Source organism: Gorilla gorilla, chromosome 14 (genome assembly GCF_029281585.2).
Source record: "Gorilla gorilla gorilla isolate KB3781 chromosome 14, NHGRI_mGorGor1-v2.1_pri, whole genome shotgun sequence".
NCBI classification, from domain to species: Eukaryota; Metazoa; Chordata; class Mammalia; order Primates; family Hominidae; genus Gorilla; species Gorilla gorilla.
The window spans coordinates 21911402-21938248 of NC_073238.2; the positions used below are offsets into that span (position 1 = coordinate 21911402).

Genomic DNA, 26847 nt, shown 5'->3' on the forward strand with positions numbered 1-26847 from the left:
ATGAATAATATCAATAAATAAATGTATTAGAAGGAAATAATAGATGTTAGTTATGTATACCCAAAACTATATGTATTTTAGGCTCTATATTTACTGCGGCACAGAACTAAAAGAATTTTTAAAGTTCTTTCTATTAGAAACTATTATCAATAGGTTGAATCTTTATGGCCCAACTGAGTTGAAATTCCAAATAAGATCCCTTCAAATTTAATAAATGGCATTCTTCATTAACAGCTTTTAAAAAATAATGGCTGAAACACATAATCAACATTACACTGAAGTTCTATCTGAAGACAGAAAAAGTTGCCATCCACACCAAAACTACACATATACCTTCTGATTTTATAGAATTGTTCCAATGTCTTTTCTGTCAACATCATTAAAATCACCCTACCTGTTTGGACCGAGGTCTACCAGGAGAAAATTTTCTCTTAGTAATAGCTGGTTTACCCATGCCAATTTTTGGAGTGACTGAGATGTAAGTTGTTGGCATGATGTTTCCAGCAGAGGAACTAAGAGCTGAAGTGTAATTATGCAGCATGTCATGTGAAGGCAAGTCTGAAGAAGGTGTTGGGGAGGAAGACACATCTGCCTTGCTTATGTCTGCTGATGATGAAAATGATGACTCTGTCTCAGATGATAACTTTATAGATTTGCCTCCTTGGTATGAAACATCTTTCAAACAACCCTCAATTTTAGGAGTCATTTCAGAGTCCATCAATCCAGTAGAAAGTTCAGAATTTTCTTTCTGTTCCTTTTCTCCTTGTAGCCTTTCTATAACCAACTGTTCCTCATGACATAATGAAGTGCTTTCCTCATGTGGGGACAGTAAGGTTTCTAGTGGAAGAGTGACAGATTCAATGACTAATTTTGGAGGCCTTGATTCTTCTTTGGATACCACTGTTTTAGGTTCCTCTAACAACTGCAGTTGCTCTTGCTTCACAGTGATCTGGTGTGTAACGACTTCAATGTTTTCTGTCACTTCCATTTTATCTTCAATTTGATCTTCACCACAAATATGCTTCACTGCAGAAGACATTTTCATTTCTTCACTATCAACCTCATTAGAAATCTGTTTTTCCAATTCGGTATTCACTGTATGTTGGGATGATACTACAAAATTCAGAACATTTGTTATGGTAATGTACAAACAAATTTTAAATTTTCTAACTATAGATATATAAACCATTTGGCTACACTAGAACTTAAATCAGAAGGTATTCATCAAAGCAGACAATTATTAAGTGAACGAAAGCCAAAGTATACAAGGATTTATGGATTAGAATTAGCCACACACCAGAAAACCTAATGAAAACATGTTTTACAACTTAAGTACTTCCAAATGGATTGAAAATTACACAGGAAAAGTTCTCATACTCATTTTTTAGTTAAGAAAATGAGGATCAATCATGTTATGTGAGGTACCTAAGTTAAAAAGTAAAGACTGATCTAGAATGTGTAGGCATTTTCTAATAGTAGATACCCAGATGTAACAAAGTTACTATAGACTCAAAAGCACAGACAGAAAAGATTTGCTAACCACCAATATTTATTTTGCTTAACCATACCTGCCAACCTAGCCAAAATATTCTTTGGATATAATCCTTGCTCCTCATCATTGTCTATAAATTAAAAGACTAATCTCAGGAAATCTATAAACTTAGATATCAGAAACATAGTCACTGGTAAATTTTAAATCAGGATACCAGTATGTTAAACCTTTAACTCAATCTCATCAAGGTAATTTTTAAGTTATAGTAAAAAGACACTGCTAGCCTCATTTACCAATCAGTGACTAAAATTTATCTATTTATCTATGTTCTTTTTTTTTTTGAAACAGGATCTCAATCTCACTCTGTGACCCAAGCTGGAGTGCAGTAGCACAAACATGGCTCACTGCAGCCTCAACCTCCTGGGCTCAAGTGGTCCTCCCACCTCAGCCTCCCAAACTGCTGGGACTGCAGGCATGTGTCACCATGCCCAGATTTTTTTTTATTTTTGTAGAGACAGGGTCTCACTATATTGCCCAGGCCTATACATGTTCTGATACCAAACTGAAATCTCATCTTCTTTCCCACTTTATTGAAAGACTACAGGTAAGGATAAAAGAAAACTACCAAATAACAGATCTGATGGTACAAAATATTTTTAATCATGACCTCCCCCCTCCAAAAAAAAAAAAAACTTTCAAGAGAAACTAACCTACTTTAGATCCATTGTCAATTCTTTTCCAGAATCTCTTAACTAAAAGATTTAGTTACTGTAATGTATATACATACAGCAATTGCAAAAATGTCTTTGGGATAAAGACATTATCTTATAACTCAAACAAATCAGACAATATGAACATACTGCTTACCAGCAATGAGAAGACTATCTGTGTCCTCTATACCCTCAGTGTAGGGAAAGGCTTTCTGAATATGACTCAAAAATCCAGAAGCAAAAGAAGATTAATAAATCTAACTCCATAAAAAAGAAACTTTTTCATGGCAAAAAAAATAATAAAAACAAAGTCAAAAGACACATAATACAGCCTGGATAACATGGTGAGACCCTGTCTCTACAAAAGTAAAAAATTAGCTGGGCTTCATGGTACACATAACTCCTAGCTAACTCAGGAGGCTGAGGCAGGAAGATTGCTTGAGCCCAGGTCAAGGCTACAGTGAACTATGACCATACCACTGTACTATGGCCGGGGTGACAGGGTGAGACACTGTCTCACACAAATAAGCAAAAAAAAAAAAAAAAAAACAAGAACAAATAAGCTAGAAGAAAGTATCTGCATCATGTAACACATATAAAGGCTTACATCCCTCACTTATAAAGAACTCTTAAATTTAGGGAAAAATGCCAAAATCTTCAATAACAGGCAAAACACATGAATAGACAATTCATGAGAAGAAATAAAAACTGACCCTTAAACACATGAAAAAACGATCAACTTCACTCTTAGGATAAACAAAAATTAGAACTACATTGATACACTACTTTTCATCCAGAAGACAGACAAACATTCAAAAGCTGAACAAGTCATCCTGTTAGCAAAGACGTAGGAAAAGTTCTCTCACACATCTCTGGTGGCAATGCAAAGTACCATAAGCCCCAAAAAAGGGAATTTGACAGTATCTCACAAACCTACATATGTGTACACTCCTGAGGCAATAATCCTAGGAATTTACCCTACAGATTTGTCCCTGAGAATTCAAAAACACACATGCACAAAGCCAGGGAGTGTAAAATCATTTATAATGCAAAATATCATAAACTACTGAAATACCAAAGCACAGGCCACTGGTTGAGTAACCCATAGCACAGATACACAATGGAGTGCTATGCAGCTGTTTAAAAGGAGAATGAGATCTCTTGAACTTGCCTAACTTGCCTGGAAGTGATTTCCAGATTTTATTACACGAAAAAAGCAACATGCAAAAGAACATATACAACATGCTACCTTCACTGAAAGAGCAATATATCCTCTTATTCTTAGATGAAAAATAACAGGAGGTTTAAAACAGAAAACAATGAAGTTAGTTACTTCCAAGAGGCTGGGGAAAATGCGGTATAAGTAATAAACAAGAGACTGTGACAATTCTGAGTAAAACTTCATATAGTTTTGAGTTTTGAAAGTATACTAATACCTTCTATATTTAAAAAATTAAATCACTAAGAAAAGAAAGGGGAACAAAATCTATTACTGAGAGCAAACTGAAGCAGACTTGCTTTTTAGATTGAGCAACAGAATAAATGTGCTGTTCTACAACCTAGAATTTTTATTGTAGAAGAACAGACATGCAAGAATGAAAAGGCAAAGAACTCAATGGAGAAAGATAAGAACTGGAGGTGCTGGTATAAATTCATTATTTCTAAGTTATGTATATGTATATGAATATTTATGTGTATATACATAACATGTAGGGGTGTTCAATCTTTTGGCTTTCCTGGACCACATTGAAAGAAGAATCGTCTTGGGCCACACACAAGATACACTAATACTAATGATAGCTGATGAGCTACACACACACACACACCCACACCCACACCCACACCCCCCCAAAAAAGAAACACCTCATAATGTTTTAAGAAATGTTATGAATTTCTGTTGGGCCACATTCAAAGCCATCCTGGACCACATGTAGCCTGCCGGCCATGGGTTGGACAAACTTCTGTAAGTGTATACACATGCATGTATTTCCTGACACCACCTGCTGAAAGGGTGAAGAAGCAAACACCCTCCAGTAGCAATGAGCACACCCAGCACCCATTCCCCACTAAAGGAATCTGGGTTACTTATTTAACAATGGACTTATTCCAGGACTGGGGCACGGGAGGTATAAGATGAGCTTGTAACATCTTGTTACACCGAAAAGTATGAAGTGTTCAAATAAGCAGTCAGGGCAGAACACCAGTGCCAGCTTGAAGGAGCAACTGACAGCAAGTATGGGACTATTTGAGCCAAAAAATAATTAGGTAATGAGTTGTAAATGATTGAAGATAATAGGAGTTCATAAGCCAATATTAATAGTAAGCAAGTTTAACATGTGAAAGAAGTGTTCTTGCTTACAAAAGAAAGCAGAGGGCTAACTGGTAAATGTGGTGGGAGTGCTAGAGCTGGAAATGCATCATTTGCAACCAAAAGAAAGCATGTTAAAATGGCATCATCAGGCAGTAAGTTTGTTGTTGTTGTTGCTGTTGTTGTTGTTGCTGTTTTGTGAGACAGAGTCTATCTCTGTCACCCAGGCTGGAGTGTAGTAGCATGAGTTCGACTCACTGCAACCTCTGCCTCCCTGGTTCAAGCGATTCTCCTGTCTCAGCATCCTGAGTAGCTGGGATTACATGGCACCCACTACCATGCCTGGCTAATTTTTGTATTTTTAGTACAGACAGGGTTTCACCATGTTGGCCAGGCTGATCTTGAACTCCTGACCTCAACTGATCCACCAACTTCAGCCTCCCAAAGTGCTGGGATTACAGGTGTGAGCCACCACACCCGGGCTAGGGAGTAAGTTTTTCAAATCTAGAAGGAAATTCTGAGGAAAAGCAAGATATTTGCATGGTCTTAAAATATCCTCACATACTGCTTTATTAGATACAAAGGAGTGGGGAATAGAAATTGGGCAACAGCCTGACCACATGATTCTCATGAGGGAAAGTGGAATAATGTGTGCTTCCAGCTGTGATACCCTGAGGATGGATCAGCACTTTGCAGTATTCTGGCCAATAATGCATGCCTCTCATCTAATTATAAGGGGTTATCGAAAACAACATGGGGAAATTTCTGTTTGAAAAAAGAAAAAAAGAAGTATATCGAGAAGAACTCTATTCTTCAAAAATACCAATGACAAAAACTAAATCCTAGAATCTACTTGGAGGAAGGGGTAGGCTATGAAGGACATAAGATCAAATGACATAACTGGAATATGGCTAGTACATTAGATAAACATACGACATTGATGTAAGTTTAGGAAGTTGATAGCAGGATTGTGATTTTTTTAAGAATATTCCTACTATTAAGAAATACATACTGAAATGGTGGTAAAAAGGCACAACGTATGTAATTAACCCTCAAATAGTAGGGGGTTGGGGGAATAAAGACACACACACAGACACACACAGATACACACACACACACACACACACACACACAGAGAAAGCGAGAGAGGGCATGCCCAATGATAATGAAATGCTAACAACTGATAAATCTAAGTAAATGGGATATGCGTATTATTTTCATTTTTTCCAACTTTTAGAGTTTTAACTTATTTTCAAGTAAAACCTTTCTAAAAATGCATAACATACCAACGAACAGACATTCTTGAGATAAAAATAGGAAAAAGAAACCCATCTGACAATGACTGTTTTACAATAAAGATCCTGAAAAGGTCACCCCCACTCCAGCTCACCAGGGAGCAGCCCCAAACTAGACTGACAGCCCTGTGGGGGCACACTGATTTGCCCCAACATCTCCAGCCTTCACTACAGTGATGTTCGCACACAGTAAACACTCAAATGTTAAATGCAAACAAATGAGCAAATTATGACTCAAGACTACAGAGAGAACTACAGAAGAATTCAACAGCAGAGAAAGATGATCATTCTTCAAATGGTTCAAAGGACAAACGTTTCAATCCATGAAAAACTCTATGGTAACTGTTTCTGTACTTACTTTGTGTTAGGCATTGTGCTGTGCACTTTATAGATACCACTTCATTAAATCCAACATCCCTGTGAGGTAAGTACCGTTAACCTTCTATACACTGACTTAGGGAAGTTCAACAGGTAGCCAAAGATCATCAATTTAGTAACTGAAAAAACTGCAGTTTGACTCCACAGCATAAGCTTTGAACCACCACACTATAGTGCCTTCAAAGAGCAGAATAAAAAGATTAAGTATCCAATAGTATTCCCAGAAATTATGTAATTCTGTCACTCTCAAAAGAGAATAGCAGATTACAAAGAGCAAATCGAAAAGAAGCACACCAAAGGGGAGACAGAACAAGCTGAGAAAGACACTCAGAATTCTCTACCAGTTCTCAAGACAATGAAAACTATAATAAAGAAGATTAAGAGCAAGAGACAAAAATTATCCAGTAGTTACTAGATATTATTAGAGAGTGTAAAGAAGGTAATTTTTAAGTAAATATATATTTTTAAAAAGGTGCTTGGGTGGGGGGTGGGGGCGGGGATGGGGATTCACACATCTCCCAAAGCTTTCAGGAAGAAAAAAAGGATTATGATTAAATTTTTTCAAGTTAAGATTTTTCTCGTGACAGCATAAACTGAAAAAACTGAAGAAAATGTTTTCAGAGTATAAAAAAGAAAAATTTGTAATATGAAACATTATACTGTGCCAAGTTCTTATAGCCTAAAAGGAACAGTCTCTTTCCGACATGTAGGGTTTCAAAAAATTTATAATTATTTTTAAAGGATCACAACCAAGACTCCGAAAGATTGAGGGTAAAGTTGGAATTAACAGAGGCAATATATTTTTGCAAGAAAATTGTGACAAGGTTTACAATCTAGGTTAATCGAATCAGAGAAAAGGGGAATAAAAACTTCATTTTCAGTGGGGAATGGGAGAAAATTTTTATCTTTAATATTTATAATCATTTACATTCACAAAATGAGATTCTGAATTATAAATCATTGCAGGAAGTAAAAGAAGAGAAAAATAGAAAGAAATTATAAGAAAAATTTTGCCTCAAAACAGCCAAGCATTTCAATTGCAACCATCAATCCAAACAGTGACCTCTATTAAGCTTTCAAAAGATACATTTTTATAACACAAAAGAATCCAAAATAAGATGGGAAAAGATAACCATTCAACTGTTAAACTAACACCCTACGTGGCCATAGTGTCAGGCAACGCAAAATACCTGCCCTTCCTGATCCCTCAACAAAAAACACATTACATAGAATAAAGAACAATTTTATACTGGTAAAAAGCACAATATATTAACACTGTTGCTAAATAACAGCCACAAGTTATTTGTTTGAAAATATGATAAATTGATAGGAACAATTAATAGTGGTCAGTTGTAACTTGCTGAATCAACAAGTCAAAAAATAAGGTAAAAGGACTTCATCTAACTAAATGAAATTAATAAACACAAATGCTACACCTTTAAAAAGTCAATACTTCAAGTATCAAAACATTTATTTTAAAAAACCTACCTTAATTAAATTCTCTGATTAAATGAAATGAAAGCATAGATTAACATACTTCAGCACAACTTAAAAAAACATAAAGTTATTAGCTAAGGTATATACATACATAAAGTTACAAATACAATAAACTTGGCTTCAGCCAAAGCTATAGCCTAAGGTAAACTTATAGTCTTAAATGTCCTTTTTCCTTAGGAAAGAAAATGAATTACAAATTCAACTTCGTATTAAAGTAAAAAGGCAAGTAGAGGAACTGAGTGAAGATAAGAGTGTAAATATACAAATCAGTCAAACAGCAGAGTTTTTTCTTTCCAATGATAAGTCATTCAGCAAGAGAAGGAACCTGAACTACCTGAGGAAGCAAGCCAGAGTTCATCACAATCCTTCAGCCCTCAGGCCCCACTTCCCAGGTAGCCACAGCTGAGCACAGTTACCCAGCAGCTCTTTTTCCCCCCAGGAGAGAAAGCCCCTCCCCTCAACCCCCACCACTCAGGCAGATGCCTAGTAGAACTTGCTGAAGACCACAGCAGAACCTGGTAATACTGCTTGCAGTTCTAGGTGCCAAACCTCACTGGCGAGGACAGGGTGCAGGTACAGAATCTCTCTGCGTCTGCTCCCACCTCCTCCCCACGCCAGGGACCTGGGGTTCTGGCCACATCACCCTCCTTTCCCAGGCCCTCCACCTCCTCCCTAGAAAAAGCAGTTCCGAGAAGGGCAATGACAATGCTGTGCCTTCCACTCCCGCACACGGGCCATCACGCCCTCTCCAGCTCCAGGGAAAACCCGCTCCAGGCCCATGCAGCACCTGAGGGTCATCTCCATCCCTCAACCTCGTGACACCAGCAGCCCAGGAAGACTAAGCTTAAAAGCTAAACCGCACCTTGGATTCCAAGGGCTATCTCCACTACCCCACTGCCCCCAACCCGGCTCTGAACACCTCACCCTGAAGGGGCAGAAGCCAAGTGAGGTAGGAAGTTAGTTAATGAGTTCATCGGCATTTTTTATAATAGCTCAAAATTTTAAAGGAACCAAATGTTCACCAACAGGTGATTCAATACACAAATTGTGGTATCTCCAGCACTCAGTAATACAAAAGAATCACTACTGATCTGTGCAGCAATAGGGATGAATTTCAAAATCATTACACCGAGTTAAAGAAGCCAGACCAAAAACGAGTATATACTATATGAAGCTTTTATTAAAAATTCTAGGAAGTGAATACTAATCTATAGTGAAAAAGCAGACTAGGAAGACAGAGGGTTTGGGTTTGAACAGCCACAAAGCAAGCCAAGAGGCACCAGGAAACTTTGACGGTGATGACTATGTTCATTATCTTGAAGAGTGTACAGTTTACTGTATGTCAGTTATATGTCAATAAAGCTGCTTTCAAAAAGGTGATGGTAATGTATAGATTTGAATAGATATCCGATTTTTCTGTTCTCCATATAAAACATACAGAGGATTTAAAAAAGTAAATAAACAACTTACTTTGCATTTCCAGCCATTGGTTGGTACAGATTTCATAATTCGTTGAAGACAAAAAGTATGATACCCTTTGTCACACGTGTCACACACTAGCATCTTGCTATCTTCTCCCGACTGTCTAAAAAGTAAGATAGCATTAATGATGGCTTATCTTTAAACTTATGTTTTGCAACATAAGTAATCATGAAAATCATCAGTCCTGGGAACTGCACAGTTCATAAATACCTCAGTATCTGTTTTGTCTCTGCAGATAGTAACAGAGGTAACCCTGCTATAAGGACTGTCTCCTAAATGGTGATCTTTACTCAATGCTCACCTGTGGTTAACTTACTCTAGCCATTTTAGGATTCCTGCAAAGGAGGAAGGGTTGAGGCAAGATGAATAGCCTCTGATCTTTACTTTTAAAATATAATTTTTGAGAGGAAGGCGGTATAACTGCGAGGTGCTACTGTGTGGAAAGAACAAATCTTGGCACAGCAAATTGAAAAGACTGTCATATAACGTAAAGAGGATCAAATTTGGCATCAGATCTCTATTTGTATTCAGGCTGCTGTTTTCTAGCTGTGTCACTAAACAACTTAGACTAAAGCTCTCTGAGTTTCAGGTATAAAACGGGAATAATAAACTTTACTGTGATAATTAAATGTAATTCAGTTTCAAGTGCTTAGAATGTCTATTAAGCAATTAAACGCTGAATAATTATTTCAAAAGATGAACCTTGTCATAATTATTAAGAATTATAATTGAAAACCTAAAACCTTTCTTTAAACAGTCTTCTGCCCCCAAAGATTGGGCCCCTGTCCTACAGCGTTATCTCTGTTGAGACTTTTGACTATAATCACTTTCAGATACTATGATTTTAAATTCAAGAGGAGGGGAAGAGAAAAAACGGGGAAAGCAAGAAGAGCTGAGAGACGAATCTCTGAATGAAATCTGGGGGATAAACAGAAGTCAACAGGAAGATGGGTCAGTTGGCCTCCAATTATTATTCAGTTCAACCTCTCCATAAACAGTCACATGTTTTATCTCTTCAGCTACATGGAAAGATCTTGGAGGACAAGTACTCTTCCTTCAAGTTCTTTTAATCCTTCCCAAGAAACTGAGTGCAGATACAAGGTATCGAATAAATGTTTACTGAATATTTTATCTAATTTTTACCAAAATACGAAGGTACATATTCCTATTTATGTCACGTAACTCTAAGATATTGACGCTTATTTCTTATAAAACTAAATAATAAAAACAGACTGATCATGGCAGTTGGGCATAATTCTTGCTGGTTACAACAAAAATTCTCAGCCTGTAAATGAAGATGCTGGTAACATCCCCAAATTATCATGCTCATTAGAATCATGGGGGTGCAAGCGGAAATCACAGAAAAGACTGGAGAAATGACCAAGAGATGAAATACAATAGGAAAAGATAACCCCCTTACAAATTTTTAAATGCCACATATTTCATTTTCGAATTATGCTGACCAGGATCTACTCAAGGTGGCTTTTAGAGAGATGCAGATGTACATTAAAATAATAGTAGAAATTGTCCTTCCTGGAATGGAAATTCAAACACATGACTGACGTTTTGGCTCAACTCTAATTCTTCTACGTCTGTAGTAACAGGTTTAAATCCTATCACATCCCCTCCCCGGTGCCCCTGAAGACAAGCTACTTTATTCTTCTCATGCTTGTTTTAAATTGTTAATATCGCTTATTTTTTAAACTGTTGGTAAATTTAAATTAGCTCTTTAGACGACCAGAGCAATTTAAATGATTAAAATCAGTTTTGTTTAGACTTCTTTCAAAATAATATAAACGTTAATATCCAGTAATTTTTTTAAGTATGATGAAGTCACTCTGAATGAATACAGCCAAAATATGAACAACCTCTATTATATTACACAAACCTTTAGCGCCTAGTAATAGGGTCCCTCTTAAACCCAATACACAGCTTTGAATTGAAATGAAAACTTACTTGCAGTTATGGCACACTTTGCACTCAGGACATTGCCAACCTGCACGTTTTAATGGAGTAACCGCTATATCCAGGCACATTCCATGATAGTGCTGACCACAAGTAATACAAAAGAACTGATCTAAGAGGTCTCCCGGGCTGTCGCACACTGCACAGTTTGCATCTTCCTTCGCTATAATTAACAGTAAAACAATGAAATTGTTGTATAAGAATTTAAATTTTTTCTGACTATACAGTAAAATCATTTGAAAGGATTTGCATCATGAACCTTTCAGACATTTGAAGTTATTCACCTTGGATTGTCATCTAATCAGAAAGAGGTATCAATAAAAACACTGTAGAGTATTTAATCTAAATGTAACCACATTAAATTTAATCGTATAGTTTTGCAATTATTTGTGGCTATATCTACTTGAGACCATAAGCAGGTCTTCTTTAATTTTCTATTCCTAATGCCAATGATAATGCTGGACACCTAATTAATGCTCAATATATGCTCACTGGAAAGAACCAAACAAGGAAAATACCAACTAAGAAATGCTTTGCAGTGTAACATAAACATTTTCTTTGAATGTTAAATATATTTTGAAATTACAAAATCAGACAAGAGACAAAATTAAGAAACGTTAATATCAATTAGACTAAGATGCTTCTTAAGCATAAACAGACTATTCAAATCACATAAGGGCTTTTTTTTAATTACTGGAAAATGTCTTATGTGGAAGAACATTAAAGACAGAAGCTACATATTCATACACAAACACATTACTTAATATACTAATTATATATTCTTCTATATTAATTTCTAGTTATAAAAGCATTAAAATCCACATAATTATGGGCATCATCCATCCCTAAATGTGGATTAAAAGAAAATGTACTAACAGTTCTTTTACCATATAAAACAGAAAATATAAGGATAAACTGACCTGCCAAATATACAGTTAAACTTATGCATATTGCAAAATAAGAAGGAATATAATGTATTCTAAAATCATACCAATCTTAGATAATGTATAAAAAATATGCCTGTATATAACAAGTATCACAAAGTATATGAATCTTTTCATTTTTTGAAGGTTTGATCATTCCTATCTACTATTCTGACTCATATGTTCTTTCTTTTCCAGTCAAGCTTATCATACCAACCTTTGATAATATATATAAATATGCCTGTATTTAACAAGTATCACAAAGTATATGAACCATTTTTTTTCCTTTTTTTTTGAGACAGTTTCACTCTGTCACCAAGGCTAGAGAGCAATGGCGCAATCTAGGCTTACTGTAACCTCCGCCTCCCAGGTTCAAGGGATTCTCACGCCTCAGCCTCCCCAGTAGCTGGGATTACAGGCGTGTGCCACCATACCCACCTAATTTTTATATTTTTAGTAGAGACGGTGTTTTGCCTCATAGCCCAGGCTGGTCTCAAACTCCCGAGCTCAAGCAATCCTCCTGCCTCACCCTCCCAAAGTGCTGGGATTACAGGTGTGAGCTACCGCACTCAGACTTTTTTCCATTTTTTGAAAGTTTGGTCAATCCTATCAATTTCTCTCTGACTCATACATTCTTTCTTTTCCAGTCAAGCATCTTGAAACAGAGTAAAAATATATTTCTTTTATTTGTACTGGAGTCTGCAAACTTTTCCTGAAAAGGGCCAGATAGTAAATATTTTAGGCTTTGTGAGCCATAGCAGTCTCTGACAAAAAGACCTTTTGTTTTTATTTACACTCTTTTAAAAATGTAAAAATAATTCCTCGCTTGAGGGCAGTACAAAAACAGGCTTCAAAATGTGGACGCTGGCTGGACCTCTGACATACTTCACGAAGGCTGGCTTAGCACCTAATACTCATCTGAAGCTACATTAGTGAGGCTGCCAATGCCCATAGGAAACCCGATTTAGTCTTTGGCTTTTTTGCACTTTGCAGCATTTGCATTGCTAGCCACTCCCACATTAAAACGCCCCTTTCCTTAGTTTCTATCATGGCAACTCTCTCCTAATTTCTCCTTAGTTTTCCCCCACTTTCATTTCATCCTCCTTTGTTGGCTTTTGTACCTATACAATCTTTCTAAATGCTGGAGTTTCTTAGGATTTCATCCTTTTCCTTCTTTCCTAATCCCCCGTAGTTTCCCTTTGTGATCACATCAACTCTCATGCCATAAAATGCCACCATGATTCCTAAATCTGTATTATTGGCCCTAGAATTCTTTCATAAACCCCAAACCTTTATTCTTCAAGTCTTACTGGATCTCAATAGCCAGGTGTTCCAAACACTCAATCTCAACTGCTCTAAAGTGAAACTTTTTTAAAAACCCGAAACATCATCCATTTTTCTCAAGAATAGATAAAGGCAGAAACCTTAGTATCACTGTTGACTCTGAACTCAGCCCTGACCCAACACATCCAGCCAGATCCCAATTCTTATGTATTAAACTTCCTACACATCATTCTTCCTTATATGTTTATAGTTTAGTCTATCATATTAGGTTGGTGAAAAAGTAACTGCAGTTTTTGACATTACTTTTAATGGCAAAGACTGCAATTACCTTTGCACCTACCTAATACTCTGTCTCGCTAACTGCAGTATCTTCTGCATCAAATCATCTCTACTTACGGTTCTGACATCCTCTCTAAATCATTTTCTACACATCCAGAACAATCTTTCAAAAATGTAAATCTAATTGTTAACCTCTGTATAAATTAAAACTCCACCAATACCTCATTTTTCACCTAAAACAAAATCAGAATTTTCAAGTATGAGGCAAAAAGGTCCTTATCTCCCTTTCCAACTGAATCTCAGAACCACTCACTATTTCATGGTCATGGTGGGTTGTCTGCCATGCACCTCACATAACATGCTATTCACGTCTGTGTGCTTTTACACATTCTGTTCCCTCTGCTTGAAATTTTGTTTTTCTGCTGTGCTCCCAGCCTTCAAAACTCTGCTCATGGCTGGGCACAGAGGCTCATGCCTGTAATCCCAGCACTCTGGGAGGCCAAAGCAGATGGATAACTTGAGGTCAGGAGTTCGAGACCAGCCGGGCCAACATGGTGAAACCCCATCTCTAATAAAAATACAAAATTAGCAGGGTGTGGTGGCACATGCCTGTCCCAGCTACTCAGGAGGCTGAGGCAGGAGAACCGCTTGAACCCAGGAGATGGAGGCTGCAGTGACTAGAGTTTGTGCCATGGCACTACAGCCTGGGGGACAGAGTGAGACCCTGTCTCAAAAAAAATCTCTGCACATTATTTCCTGAATACCTATTACCACACCCAAATACCCATTTAGTTGTTGAATATTACTTTTACCCATATGCTTACAAGAAACTTCTGTTAAATAATCATTTATTTACAGCACAACTCTGTGAATCCTTGAAAGACAGGGGCCTTAAGTTTTTTAAATTTTTATCCCCAACTGCCTAACATGAATCAAGTCTTATTGAACATATTTTAAGTGAAGGACTTACTGCTAAAATAACTTTTAAATGGCTCTTTAAGTGATAGGGATTTAAAATAAATCATTAATCTAACAATGGAAGCATCATAAATTGGTTCATTTTTGATAGAAAAGACATAACTGGGATGTTATGTTTCTTAATATTAAGAGATTACTAGTATTTATCTTTCAAAATATGTACATTGAAAAATTGATCTCTTTTTGCTCACCGTAAAACTTTTAAAAATTGGGGGAATACTCAACTAATTATCAGAAACTAATTATCAGATAATCAATTCATTTTTCTATTATACTCTCCTAGGAACACTAAAATGCTTCTGTGAAACTTTCTAGAGTTTGCTCCCCTGACACTTCAAGTTGCCATGGTAGCTACTAGCGACATGTGGTTTCTGAACAAGTGAAATGTAATTAGTTCAAATCGAGGTATGCAGTAAGCATAAAATGCACACTAGATTCCAAAATCTTAATGGGGAAAAAGTATCTCAAAATTTGAAATATTACTATTTTGGATTACTGAATTAAATAAAATTTACTACAATTGTTCCCAAATGTTTCCTTTTCCTCAAATTTTTAACATACCCACTAGAAAAATTACTTATGTTGCTCACATTATATTTATACTGCACAGCACTGTTATATACAACAAAGTTCACTCTGCAACAAGACAACTGTCATTGTCACAAAAATCACTTTTTAGACTATGATGATCTCCACCAATTCCTTACTGACAACCTTGCTGTCTTATCTGATTACTATGGATCATTGGTAATAAATTAGTCAAAGAAAAACATCCATGTAATACATCTGGTGCAAAAGCACTTAATATGCCTTATGTGGAAAACAATATTATTTTTAAAAGCACTACACAAAGAAATGAGGTTGGTTCCAACCCTCCCAGTCAGGGAGAAGATGTGTGGGAATACTGAAACAACCTTATGGAGGTCATGTATAAGAAGATTATCGATACTACTGGATAGGTTTGGTGCCATCACAGAAATTAAATATGAATATTTAGACACACATGTCTGTAAGCCAGAGACATTAAGTTTAAAGCAATAATCAACTAAGAAATTTTTCTTTAAACAGTTGAAAAAGCAAAAAGACAGGCTATAACTAAAGATAATTTAAGAGGGGAGAGGAGTAAAATCCAGGTCTATTTGGCTTCTAAGATCAGGCTCTTGACTACTAATCAAATTGACTCCTCAGTAAACTTTACTAGTGATCAATGAAAGTGATGAGTATTTGAGTATACACAAAAGTAGACATGAAATGCCAACAGTGGCATACAATGAAGCTAAATGGAGTAAAGGGAGCAAGGTTCTTATGGCAGGAGAAAAGTGAGAGGAAACAAAATGATCATCTTTAGAGAAGGTCATTTCCTAAGAGACAGCTGTAAAAAGAGAAGAGATAAATAAAGAAGACAAAAACATTGAGCTTAAATTAGAACAGAGCTTATCACAGATCCTTAAACTTGATGAAACTATTGCTTAAGAAAGAACAGACAACACATAAGAATAAAAGCATTGGTGAACAGCAAGAAAAGTCAAAATAGCTGTCATATAGTGTAAATTGAAGAAGGACCAAATCAGCATTGCTTTCTAATTTCCATCACACCCTACCATCTGCCAATTTTCATTACTGGCAGGACACTGGGCTGAGTGATTTGTCTATAAAAGAGAATCTCTGGAAAGAAAAAATAAATCATGGATGTCATCCAAAGAGGCTAGACCATATCATTGGCAGGTAGATAAGAAAGGTCAGAAGACTGACAGAATTTAGGGTAAAAGAAAAGCAGCAGGACTTAATGCCAAGAAATACAAAGATAACCAAAGAAAAGAGGCTGGAGTTAAAGCTTAAGTGAAGTAAAAGGAATTAAAGCTAAATGATGAGTAAATACATTGAGGAACAGGGGGTGAATTAAGATATGTAGCATTTCCATGTTTAAACCTTGCAAAAACTTCTCATTGCAGACTGAACAGAACCCAAACTCCTTCCCTTGCTTACAAGCCTACATGATCTAGCCTTTGTTCACCTTGATGATGTCTCTACTACCCCCACCTAGTAGGCTACTATGCTCCAAGTAAAATGACATGCTGTCTGTTCATGAATCATGCCAAGTCCACTCCTCAAGGTCTGTGTAGTGGTCTGTTCCCTCTCCCTGGAATGTTCTTTCCTCTTATCTTGCATGATTGGCTTCTTACCATTCACTTTTCCTATTCAGGAAGTATATCTGGTTGTATCTCCTAGATGGATTTTTAGTGTAAAATTTCCAGACAAGGTTAATGTATCCTTGTATCATCATGAAAATAATGTTGCAACAATGACCAGCCATTTACCTATGACAGAGCACCCTAAAAGTGTTTCCTGATGAAAATCTTGGCCTTCTTCACAGATGCTCTCTTTAGTGGATTGCTTTATAATGAGATGCATGATTTTGTTAAATTTCTCAACTTTTATAAAAAGATGTCAACCTTACTCCTAACTCAGTCAACTATCACAGCTACTGCTCTGCCCTTTAGGAAGCAAGAGAAAATACATATACTCAATATGTAATATCATTCTCATAACTTAAGCCTTAGATAGGAGGTAAAATAACTACCCTTTTTAAAGCAATTAATATATACAAGGCACAATGTTATGTGAATTCCATTCATTGTTTTCATTTAACCCTCATAATAACACTATGATTTCAGACAGTATCATTTTAAAAGCATAAAAAGTAACTTCTGCCATGACACACAATTAGGATAGGAAGAAATATTTATAAAAGATGTTAAAAAGGTGACAAAACATCCTATCTGCAATATTCTTTAAATTATATCCTTGGAACTTAATCCAAGATTATGATCGTCTTAACAGATGGGTCAGAACGCTGTGTAGTTAGAATGCACTGTTTAAGATCCCCAAGGAGGCCAGGCACGATGGCTCACACCTCTGTATCCCAGCAGTTTGGGAGGCTGAGACGGGCAGATCATGAGGTCAGGAGTCCGAGACAAATCTAGCCAACATAGCGAAACCCCGTCTCTACTAAAAATACAAAAAATTAGCCGGGTGTTATGGTGTGCGCCTGTAATCCCACCTACTTGGGAGGCTGAGGCAGGAGAAATCGCCTGAACCCGGAAAATGGAGTTTGCAGTGAGCCAAGGCCATGCCACTGCATTCCAGCCAGGGTGACAGAGCGAGACTCCATCTCAAAAAAAAAAAAAAAAAAAAGAAATCTAATTTAGTCATTTAGGCCTTGATTTTATACCACTGACTTAGTTTGAAGGCTGCTATAAGAAACAGCCCTATGAAACTGGTATTTTTCTACTGCAAGTTGGCTACTTTAAGACAATTTTTCATTGCATTCTATCAAGGGATGTCTTATTATTATACCATTATATCAAGTGATGTTATAAATACTAAGAATCAGATTAAGGGCTCATATGTCCTTCTTTGTATTGACTGTTGAAAAGGTATGGGGCCAAATTTGTGGTTTGTCTGGAATTACATATTTTTGGGGGGTCTCTCTATTGTCTTCATATTTATCCTATCTAAATTTTCCATTGCCAAATTTCCTTACTTATTTTTAGTTTTATCCTATTGCTCATGTATTTTTATGAGTCTCCATAAGTCTATTTTGGAAAAAGGCAGAGTACTCATAATTTTAGTATATCTTTTAGCTTTATGTTGCCATAAACCTTTCATTATATACATGATCAACAACAGCAAATTATCTCACCTCAGTATTTAGTTTATTATTTTACAAACTGATTTATGATTGCTAACATGTAACTGAAGGTATACACTATTAGAACACAGTTTTCAGTAGAAAGTAGCACTGCCATTGAGTAAAAAAATGTTCTAACATTAGAGCAACATTCTTATACAAGTTTGCATGTTGTTTACTGAGGTCTAAAGCATGACTACACAAAAGGCTGAATAAAATTCAGATTCTTACATACACATAAAATTGTTTTATTGAGATGACAAAGTATATTTATTATGCCACCCAGAATATAATCCACTCTGATAACTGCCAGTTTATGCACTTGATGAAGTAACTCAGTACATAAATAGTAGCCACAACAGTTGCTGTGCATGAAAGTTCTTCTCTTCCAGATTGAAGAGTGTACAATCTAAAGCATTTTAAAACTTTAAATCCCTTATTAGCTTAAATATAATTTAAAATTTTAGTTTGCCTTACCTATAATTTGTCTGTACACTAGGTTACTAAGGGTGATATGATTACATATGTGGACACAAAATAATTTTAATGGAAAATGAAATTAGGTACTCAACAAAGATAAAGGGTAATGATCATGTACACTAACCGTATTTGAGATTAGTTTAAGCCTGGGGTAGCTATACTTATGTTTCACAGACCTGGAGAAGATAGTAAAAAAAGCTTTTATCAACATTGCTAAGGAACAGGTAAAAGCTAACATTAGGTAACTAAGAGGTGACATAAAAAAGACTGAATAAAATATCATGGAGGTTTCATAATAAGATTGGAAATTCAATAGACTAGGAGAAAAAAGATCCCAAAATATACATGCTCATTGGGAAAACACATAGTAAGAAAAAGGAGAGATCTCTATTTAATGATACAATAGTAGAGTTATAATTTCCTGTATAATGTAAATTTCAAGCATTTAAACATTTTCATTGAATTATAAAATACTATTTGGAAAAGAAAGAAAAACAGCACAACTGCAGATTACAGATGACTAAGATAGATGAATCATGAAAATGTGCCAGCAGAGATTTCTATCACACCTATCAGGGATACACAATTTCCAAGAATTTCAGAAGTATTTGGTGTTCCTATTAATGTAAATCCTGAAATAACACCTGAGTGAACTGTCTTCTAATTCTTCAACTGGATGGCTTTTTAGTGTAAAAGATGTTGAATACTGATTGGCTTTTTAATAATTTTATAGTATATGTCACAAATACTGCACAGTCCCTATTTACATCTTTCTACAGTGGTTTTTAAAATGTTTTAAGAATAAAAAACTTGCAAACTTTATTTGATTTTTCTGAGGGAATAACTTTTTGGATTTAATTTCAATGAAACCGTTGATAACATTTCCCTCCCCAGCAATCTCTGGCAACGATCCCTCAGATTCTAAAGATTATGTATTATTACCTTTTAATACAAGTAGAATAACACTCAGGGAATTTACAACATTTGTTATTTTCAGTAAATACATTGGTTGAAGTTTGAAAGTCTATCCGTAGTAAACTTACATCTTTCAGGAGCTTGGTCAATGTGTTCTGGACAAAGCAGGAAGATGTGACTGAAATCCTGAAAGGAGACGGCTCCTGCAGCACAAGAATAATGATACATCTGGGTACATTTCTCTTCACAGCATTTGATAGTGGCCCCAAAGTGCTTACAAAATGCACATCGCTGAAAGGGGTAAAGGAGAGAAATCTCTTTATAAAACCTTGAAAAGGAATATTCAAATATAAGCTGGGAAGGTATAAAAAACTCTCTGTACATCACAAGTAAACAAATTGAACCTGCAAAATATTAAACAAAAGATTCGTTAAAAATAATAAAATCTACATTACTCAATTTAGTGCCTCGTGTGCTACGAACTCATCCTTCCATTCAAATTAGAAAGTTAGAATTTCGTTCCTTATATTTTCAAAAATAAATTGTGAAGCATTTTTGAAACAAAACCTAAAGATTTTTTTTTTAAAGCAAATAGTAATATGGTTAAAGGGGCAGGTTTCTATATTGAGGATTATTATAAAGTTTTTAAATCCCACCAAAACTAGTAATAGGAACATATATTATTTATGAGACATATTACTATTTTTTACCCTGCCTAAAAATAAATACAAAATAAACTCATCAATTATAAGTTAACAGGGACACAAATGGTTAAAGACTCACAAAAAAAAAACAAAAACAAAACTACATACTTCAGTGTAGCAATCAACTTCAAATTTCTTAACAAAAGATGGAAATGTGGGGGAAAAAAATTAGTCATCTGGTATCTTTCCCATTTCAACCTGCCTCCATTATCTTGCAAGTGGTAAAACGCACAGAAATAAGCCCCAAAGAAGAGGGGCAGTCTAGGGCAAGTGAACACATAAGAAGTCAGAAGAAATTATGTAAAATGTTGCATTTACTTATTCAGTTTTCCCTTAGAATGATTCACAAACTCTTCCTCATTCTCCCAAGCCCATTTTGAGCAGCATTTTCTTTGAAGAGAGTCGGATGGGCCCTGTACTATACAGTATTAAATCTCTGTGGGAAATGACTATCTAACATAAATTTTTGTTTACACCGTTACATGGTACCTACTTGCTTATGCCATCACATGATCAGTTTACCTTTTTCTCATCCTAATCCAAGATCCTTCAATTGAGGCACCATACTATCTTTGTATCCAAAGCACCAAAAATGCTGCTTCAAACAGGCCCTAATAGATAGGTGTTCCTATACATATACCAAAAAGACTTAACTTTTGGTGATCTTGTTTGTGAGTGTGGCTCATAAACAGCTTAGCTGAGATAACTGGAGCCTCACGTAGCAGAGACAGTTGGACCCTGCTAACATTACTGTGGATATCTTCACATGTTACTACACTGACTTTATATTCTGCTAATTAACCAGGGACTACAGTAGTTAAAATTATAATTGTTTTCAATGTTTTATGTGTAAATCTGTATCTCACATACTATCAAACTCTTCATCACTGTCATCAGTCTACTGCATTGAATCAACGTAACAAAGCTAAATGACTCCTGAGGGCTGAATCAGAAAGAAGAAAAGAAAGAGATACAAAACTTTGGCCGGCCCAGTGGCTCACACCTGTAATCCCGGCACTTTGGAAGGCCAAGGCGGGCGGATCACGAGGTCAGAAGATCGAGACCATCCTGGCTGACACAGTGAAACTCCATCTCTACTGAAAATACAAAAAATTAGCCGGACGTGGTGGCGGACACCTGTAGTCCCAGCTACTCAGGAGGCTGAAGCAGGAGAAGCTTCTAAATAACTCATAAACACTAATTACTGTTGTGACACTTTAATTTTATATAATATTTATAAGTATACAGAATAACATTTCAGTGCTATTTTGGCACTCAAGGGTATTAATGCATTAGAAACACAGAAAAAAATAAATATTTGTCTTCATTGATAAAGTGTAATAACCAGCTTTTACAAAACAGGTAATTTTTTATATTGTAACTCCCAAGGTATCTAAATATGTTTAGTGCATTAACAGAACCCAGAATTAACTGCAAATACAACACCTTGGTAGTCTAAATGTCCAAACAGAAAGGTCACGTAAATGTCGAAAGAAAAAGTACAATCTGTTGAAAAATGTTTATAACAGCTCATTAACATAACTAATTTCTGCTAAATTGTTAAAATCTAAAATCGCTTATTTTGATACCATATGGCAAGTTTTGCAGAAGCCTTTTGCACTAAAAATAATCTTGGCAGATAAAATATAATGAGAGGTAAGTATATAATAACAGAAAATAATTTAAATTGACCAGCTTCTCAATGTCTTTCTCATTTTAGAAACACCAATATGTTCTCTTAATCATATCTGCAATGAAAAATATTATATTAGCTAAACTATTATGAAAAGTACTGGAATATATCTAACATACTAATTTACAATATCATATAAAGATATCAGCGAATAAAAGAAGGAAAATAAAACATTACATTTAGGGGAACGCCTCAAACCAATATGTTACAATTAAATAGCTAATGAAGAGCACTCAGCATTAAAAGAAAATGTTTACTATATATACACAGTCTGGAATGTATTTTCCTACACCAAATAAAAAGTACTTGTAAAATCATAGACAATATCAAAGAATAGATTTCTACAGGGAACTTCTCAAATGTCAACACTCTTATACACTACACATAAAAGAAATCAAGCAAGTTAAAATATTAATAATATAATAAGTAATATATAATACATAAGTAACAATTACAAAGCAAATTAACATTTGGGGAGGAGGGATAAAGTAAACAGCTCTTGGCCGGGCATGGTGGCTCACGCTTTTAACACCAGCACTTTTGGAGGCTGAGGCAGGTGGATCATTTGAGCTCAGGAGTTCGAAACCAGCTTGGGCAACATGGTGAAACTCCATCTCTACAAAAAATACAATAATTAGGTAGGCATGGTGGCATGCACCTATAGTCCCAGCTACTCATGAGCCTGGGGTGGGAAAATTGCTTGAGCCCAGGAGGTTGAGGCTGCAGTGAGCTGTGATCACGCTACTGCACTCTAGCCTGGGCAACAAAAGTGAGAACCTGTCTATAAAAATTTAAAAAAAAAAAGCCCTTAAATGGTTTATCAACTAAATGGTTTATTTGAATCAATAATGAAAATTCCTAGACAGCATTTTTTCTTTTTACTTCTATTCATCATTAAAAAGACAGGGAGTAAGAAAAGGAAAAAAAATAACATGTTATAATAATATTTTCCCATATTAATCCAAGAACACAATAACAACAACAAAAACTCAGTGAGAACTCATATTACCAATTTTAAGAATGAGTCTGAGGAATTTTGAAAACTTTTAATAGATTGAAATAATCTGTCAAAATGTATCTATAAAACACAACAGAATGAACAAAATTTCTGAGATTAAAGTTGTATCATAAAAAAATACCAAGAAGTTAAATATTCCACAGTTCATTTAATTAATTATCCAGTATTTATTCTGTACCAACTATAGCAATGGTTTTAGGCTACGTGCTCTAATAAATAAGTATTGTAAGGCTCCCCATGCTCCAAATTTGTTTTTAATCTTCACCAATCTGTTTTCAGTGTTAGGCAACTAGGATTCTCCCAGGATGCAGTAATAAAGAACAAAGATGGAAAGCAAGAGAAAGAGGTAGAATGACATGAAAATCTGATCCAGAAGGTGCAACGTCTGTTTTACATGAGTACCAGAAAGGGAGAAAATAGGAGGGATTATAATCACCAAAATTCTAAAGGAAAAGTTATGTATATATCTAATAATAAAAGCTAACATTTAATTAAGCATAATCCTCATTCAACAGATGAGGGACCTAAAACCCAAAGAGTCATTATCACTGTTCCACTTATCTCTATATCCCTACAAAAATACTCACTCTTGATCTGTAACAATGCCTCCTTAAACTCCCTGAATGGCAGCTTCAGGTAAAAACTTCCCAGAAAGTTTGAAATAACAAGGATAAAAGGAAAATTCTTGGAGCCACATAAAAAAGAAAACAGATCATTACAAAAAAAGAAGAATCGGGCATCAGTTCTCATTACCAATACTGAATTAAAAAGAAACCCCCAAAAAATCATTATTTTCCTAGGTCTATAAAAAATTATTTAAAACCAAAATTTTAATGTCTGTTAAGCTAACATTCAAGTCCATGGATAACAAATGTAAATAGGTTAAATTCTCTAGTAAAAGGCAGCAACTTTCAAAATATGCAAAATATACTACTTAACACATACACATATTTTACATGTAACTATACTACAGACTTCATTTATGTATGTGTGTGTGTGTACACATATATAATATAAAATGAATGAAATACTTTGGATATTTGTCCCCGCCAAAATTTCATGTTGAAATGTAATCCCCGATGTTGGAGGTGGGGCCTTATGGGAGGTGTTTGGGTCATGGGGGCAAATCCCTCATGGCTTGGTGCTGTCCTTGCGATAACGAGTGAGTTCTCACAAGATCTGGTTGTTCAAAAGTGTATGGCATCTCCACCCGTCTCCTTTGCTCCTGTTCTTGCTATGTGAGATGCCTGCTCCCCCTTCTCCTTCCACCATTATTTCAAACTTTTTTTTAAAATTTATTATTTATTATTTTTTTTCTTTTTGAGACAGAGTTTCACTCTGTTGCCCAGGCTGGAGTGCAATGGCCCGATCTCGGCTCACTGCAACCTCCGCCCCCCAGGTTCAAGCGATTCTCCTGCCTCAGTCTCCTGAGTAGCTGGGATTACAGGCACCTGCTACCGCACCCAGCTAAATGATTTCAAACTTCTTGAAGCCCTCACCAGAAGCAGATGCCAGCACCACACTTCCTGTACTGTCTGCAGAATCATGAGCCAATTAAACCTCTTTTTGTTATCAATTACCCAGCGACAGGTATTTCTTTACAGCAACACAGGAACGGCTATATATATATATATATATATATATATATATATATACTCATACATATGCACAATGCACAGTGACATACACAATTCAAAAACAGACTTGAGGGGAAAAAACACAAACGCTATCCAAAAAATGCAGGTACAGCAATAATTTCAAAGAAACAGAATTTAAACTAAAAAGCAGTGAACAAGTCAAAGATAATAATTCATAATAACGTAAGTTTTATGTTACAGTGTAAATTCCAAAAGAAGCCATAGTCATTAAAATTTATACACCTAATAAATATATGTCACATGTAGAAAGTAAAGCTGAGTAGAAATAACATGCATAGATTAGACTTTAACATAGCTCTCAAATCAGGATATTAAGTAGATATGAAATAAATAATAACAATGATCGGGTTTGATTCAAACAGACACATAAAATACACACAGATCTCTGAATTCCAAAAATAGAGAAAACATTCTATTCAAATGTACATAGAATTTTCAAAAAAAAATTCACTTGTATGGTCATAAAGAAATGTCCACATATTTTAAAAAGCAGGTATTTCCTAGGTTATATCCAGTAAAAGCAGATGCGTCCCTAGACCTAATACAATAAAAATTAGAAATTCTCAATATAAGGATAAACTTCCAAATCTATCCACTGGCAAAATTTAAAAGTCCTTTCTATATAACGGCAGAGTTTCAATCAAGAAGAAAAATCATGTATTATTTTTAAATGATTAAGAAACATCAAAAAAATCTCTGAGACGTGGCAAATGTGGTATTCAGAGGAAAAAAATATAGCTTCAAACATGCAAAACTGTAAGACTAAAGAATTACAATAAATAATGCCGGATTCAAAAATTAAGCCAATAAGAATCAACATATAATCCATGAGATTCGCAATCTAGGGAAGTAAACCCACCCTAATACTGTGTTTATTAAAATGCTGTTAATGAGATCCGAGGTTTAAACAACTGTTCACTTAGGAAAGTGAAATAAAGCTGACTGAAATAAAACCTAATCTATGAAATTATTCTGTATATGAATTGACCTGAAGTAATGAACAGTTCAGTGACTGACTCATGACTCTTGTTCTGGTCCAGGCTAATCATTCTAGTTGGCATACTATTAAACACACATTTCTGATTGAAACATCTGCTAAAAAAATAACATCAAACGACATTACAAAATCAAAATGGAGACTGCTAAGAGTAGGATTTTTCTCCTGCCAGTATCTTTCCTTTCTGCCACATCCTCCTCCCTGCTGCCACAGCAATCTTTCTAAAGGAATACAAATATATTCTGAATCACACGCAAACCCCTCAATACAGAATGTGTGGTAGGCAGTATTCTAAACTACCCGCATACCACCAACCCCACCAAATTTCCTACCCTAATACAGAGGCTGCAAATATGATGAAATATCATGGCAAGGATAATGCCATTAATATATTATATGGCAAAGGAATTCTGCAGATGTGATCAAAGCCACCAATCAACTGCCTTTCAATTAATCAAAAGGGAGATTTGCCTAATCTAATCAAATAACCTCTTTGAAAGCAGAGTTTTCTCCAGCTAGTAGCAAAAGGGAAATTCATAGCAAGGGAACATTTCAATACACTGTTGCTATCTTTGAAGATAAAAAGAGCCAGGAGCAAAAACCAAAGAGTGGCCTCTAGGAACTGAGAGTGACCCAAGCCAATAGGCAGTAAGAAAATGGTGAGCTCAGCAGGGTGTGGTGGCTCATGCCTGTAATCCCAGCACTTTGGGAGGCCAAGGCAGGCAGATCACAAGGTCATGAGATCGAGACCATCCTGGCTAACACGGTAAAACCCCGTTTCTACTAAAAATACAAAAAAAAAAGAAAAAAATTAGCCGGCGTGGTGGTGCACGCCTGTAATCCCGGCCACTTAGGCGGCTGAGGCACAAGAATCACTTGAACCCAGGAGGCAGAGGTTGCAGTGAGCCAAGACTGCACCACTGCACTCCAGCCTGTGCGACAGAGCAAGACTCTGTCTCAAAAAAAAAAGAAAAAGAAAATGGCGAGCTCAGCCCTACTACTGCATAGAACTGAATTCCTCCCACACCTGAATGCACCAGAAGAGGATTCACCCCTGGAGCCTCCACCCAGGTAACACCTTGATTTGAATCTTGTGAGAC

The 26847-nt window shown here is 35.8% G+C and overlaps 1 long non-coding RNA gene across 1 annotated transcript; it reads right to left on the minus strand.

Annotated features, from left to right (window-relative positions):
* Window positions 1-1039: 1039 nt before the first annotated feature.
* Window positions 1040-19899, minus strand: LOC134756949 (uncharacterized). Its single transcript, XR_010130440.1, has 4 exons — window positions 19806-19899; window positions 11119-11290; window positions 9151-9265; window positions 1040-1113 (listed from the first exon to the last, which is right to left on the minus strand). It is a non-coding gene; the product is annotated as an uncharacterized lncRNA (long non-coding RNA).
* Between the last annotated feature and the right edge of the window lie 6948 nt (window positions 19900-26847).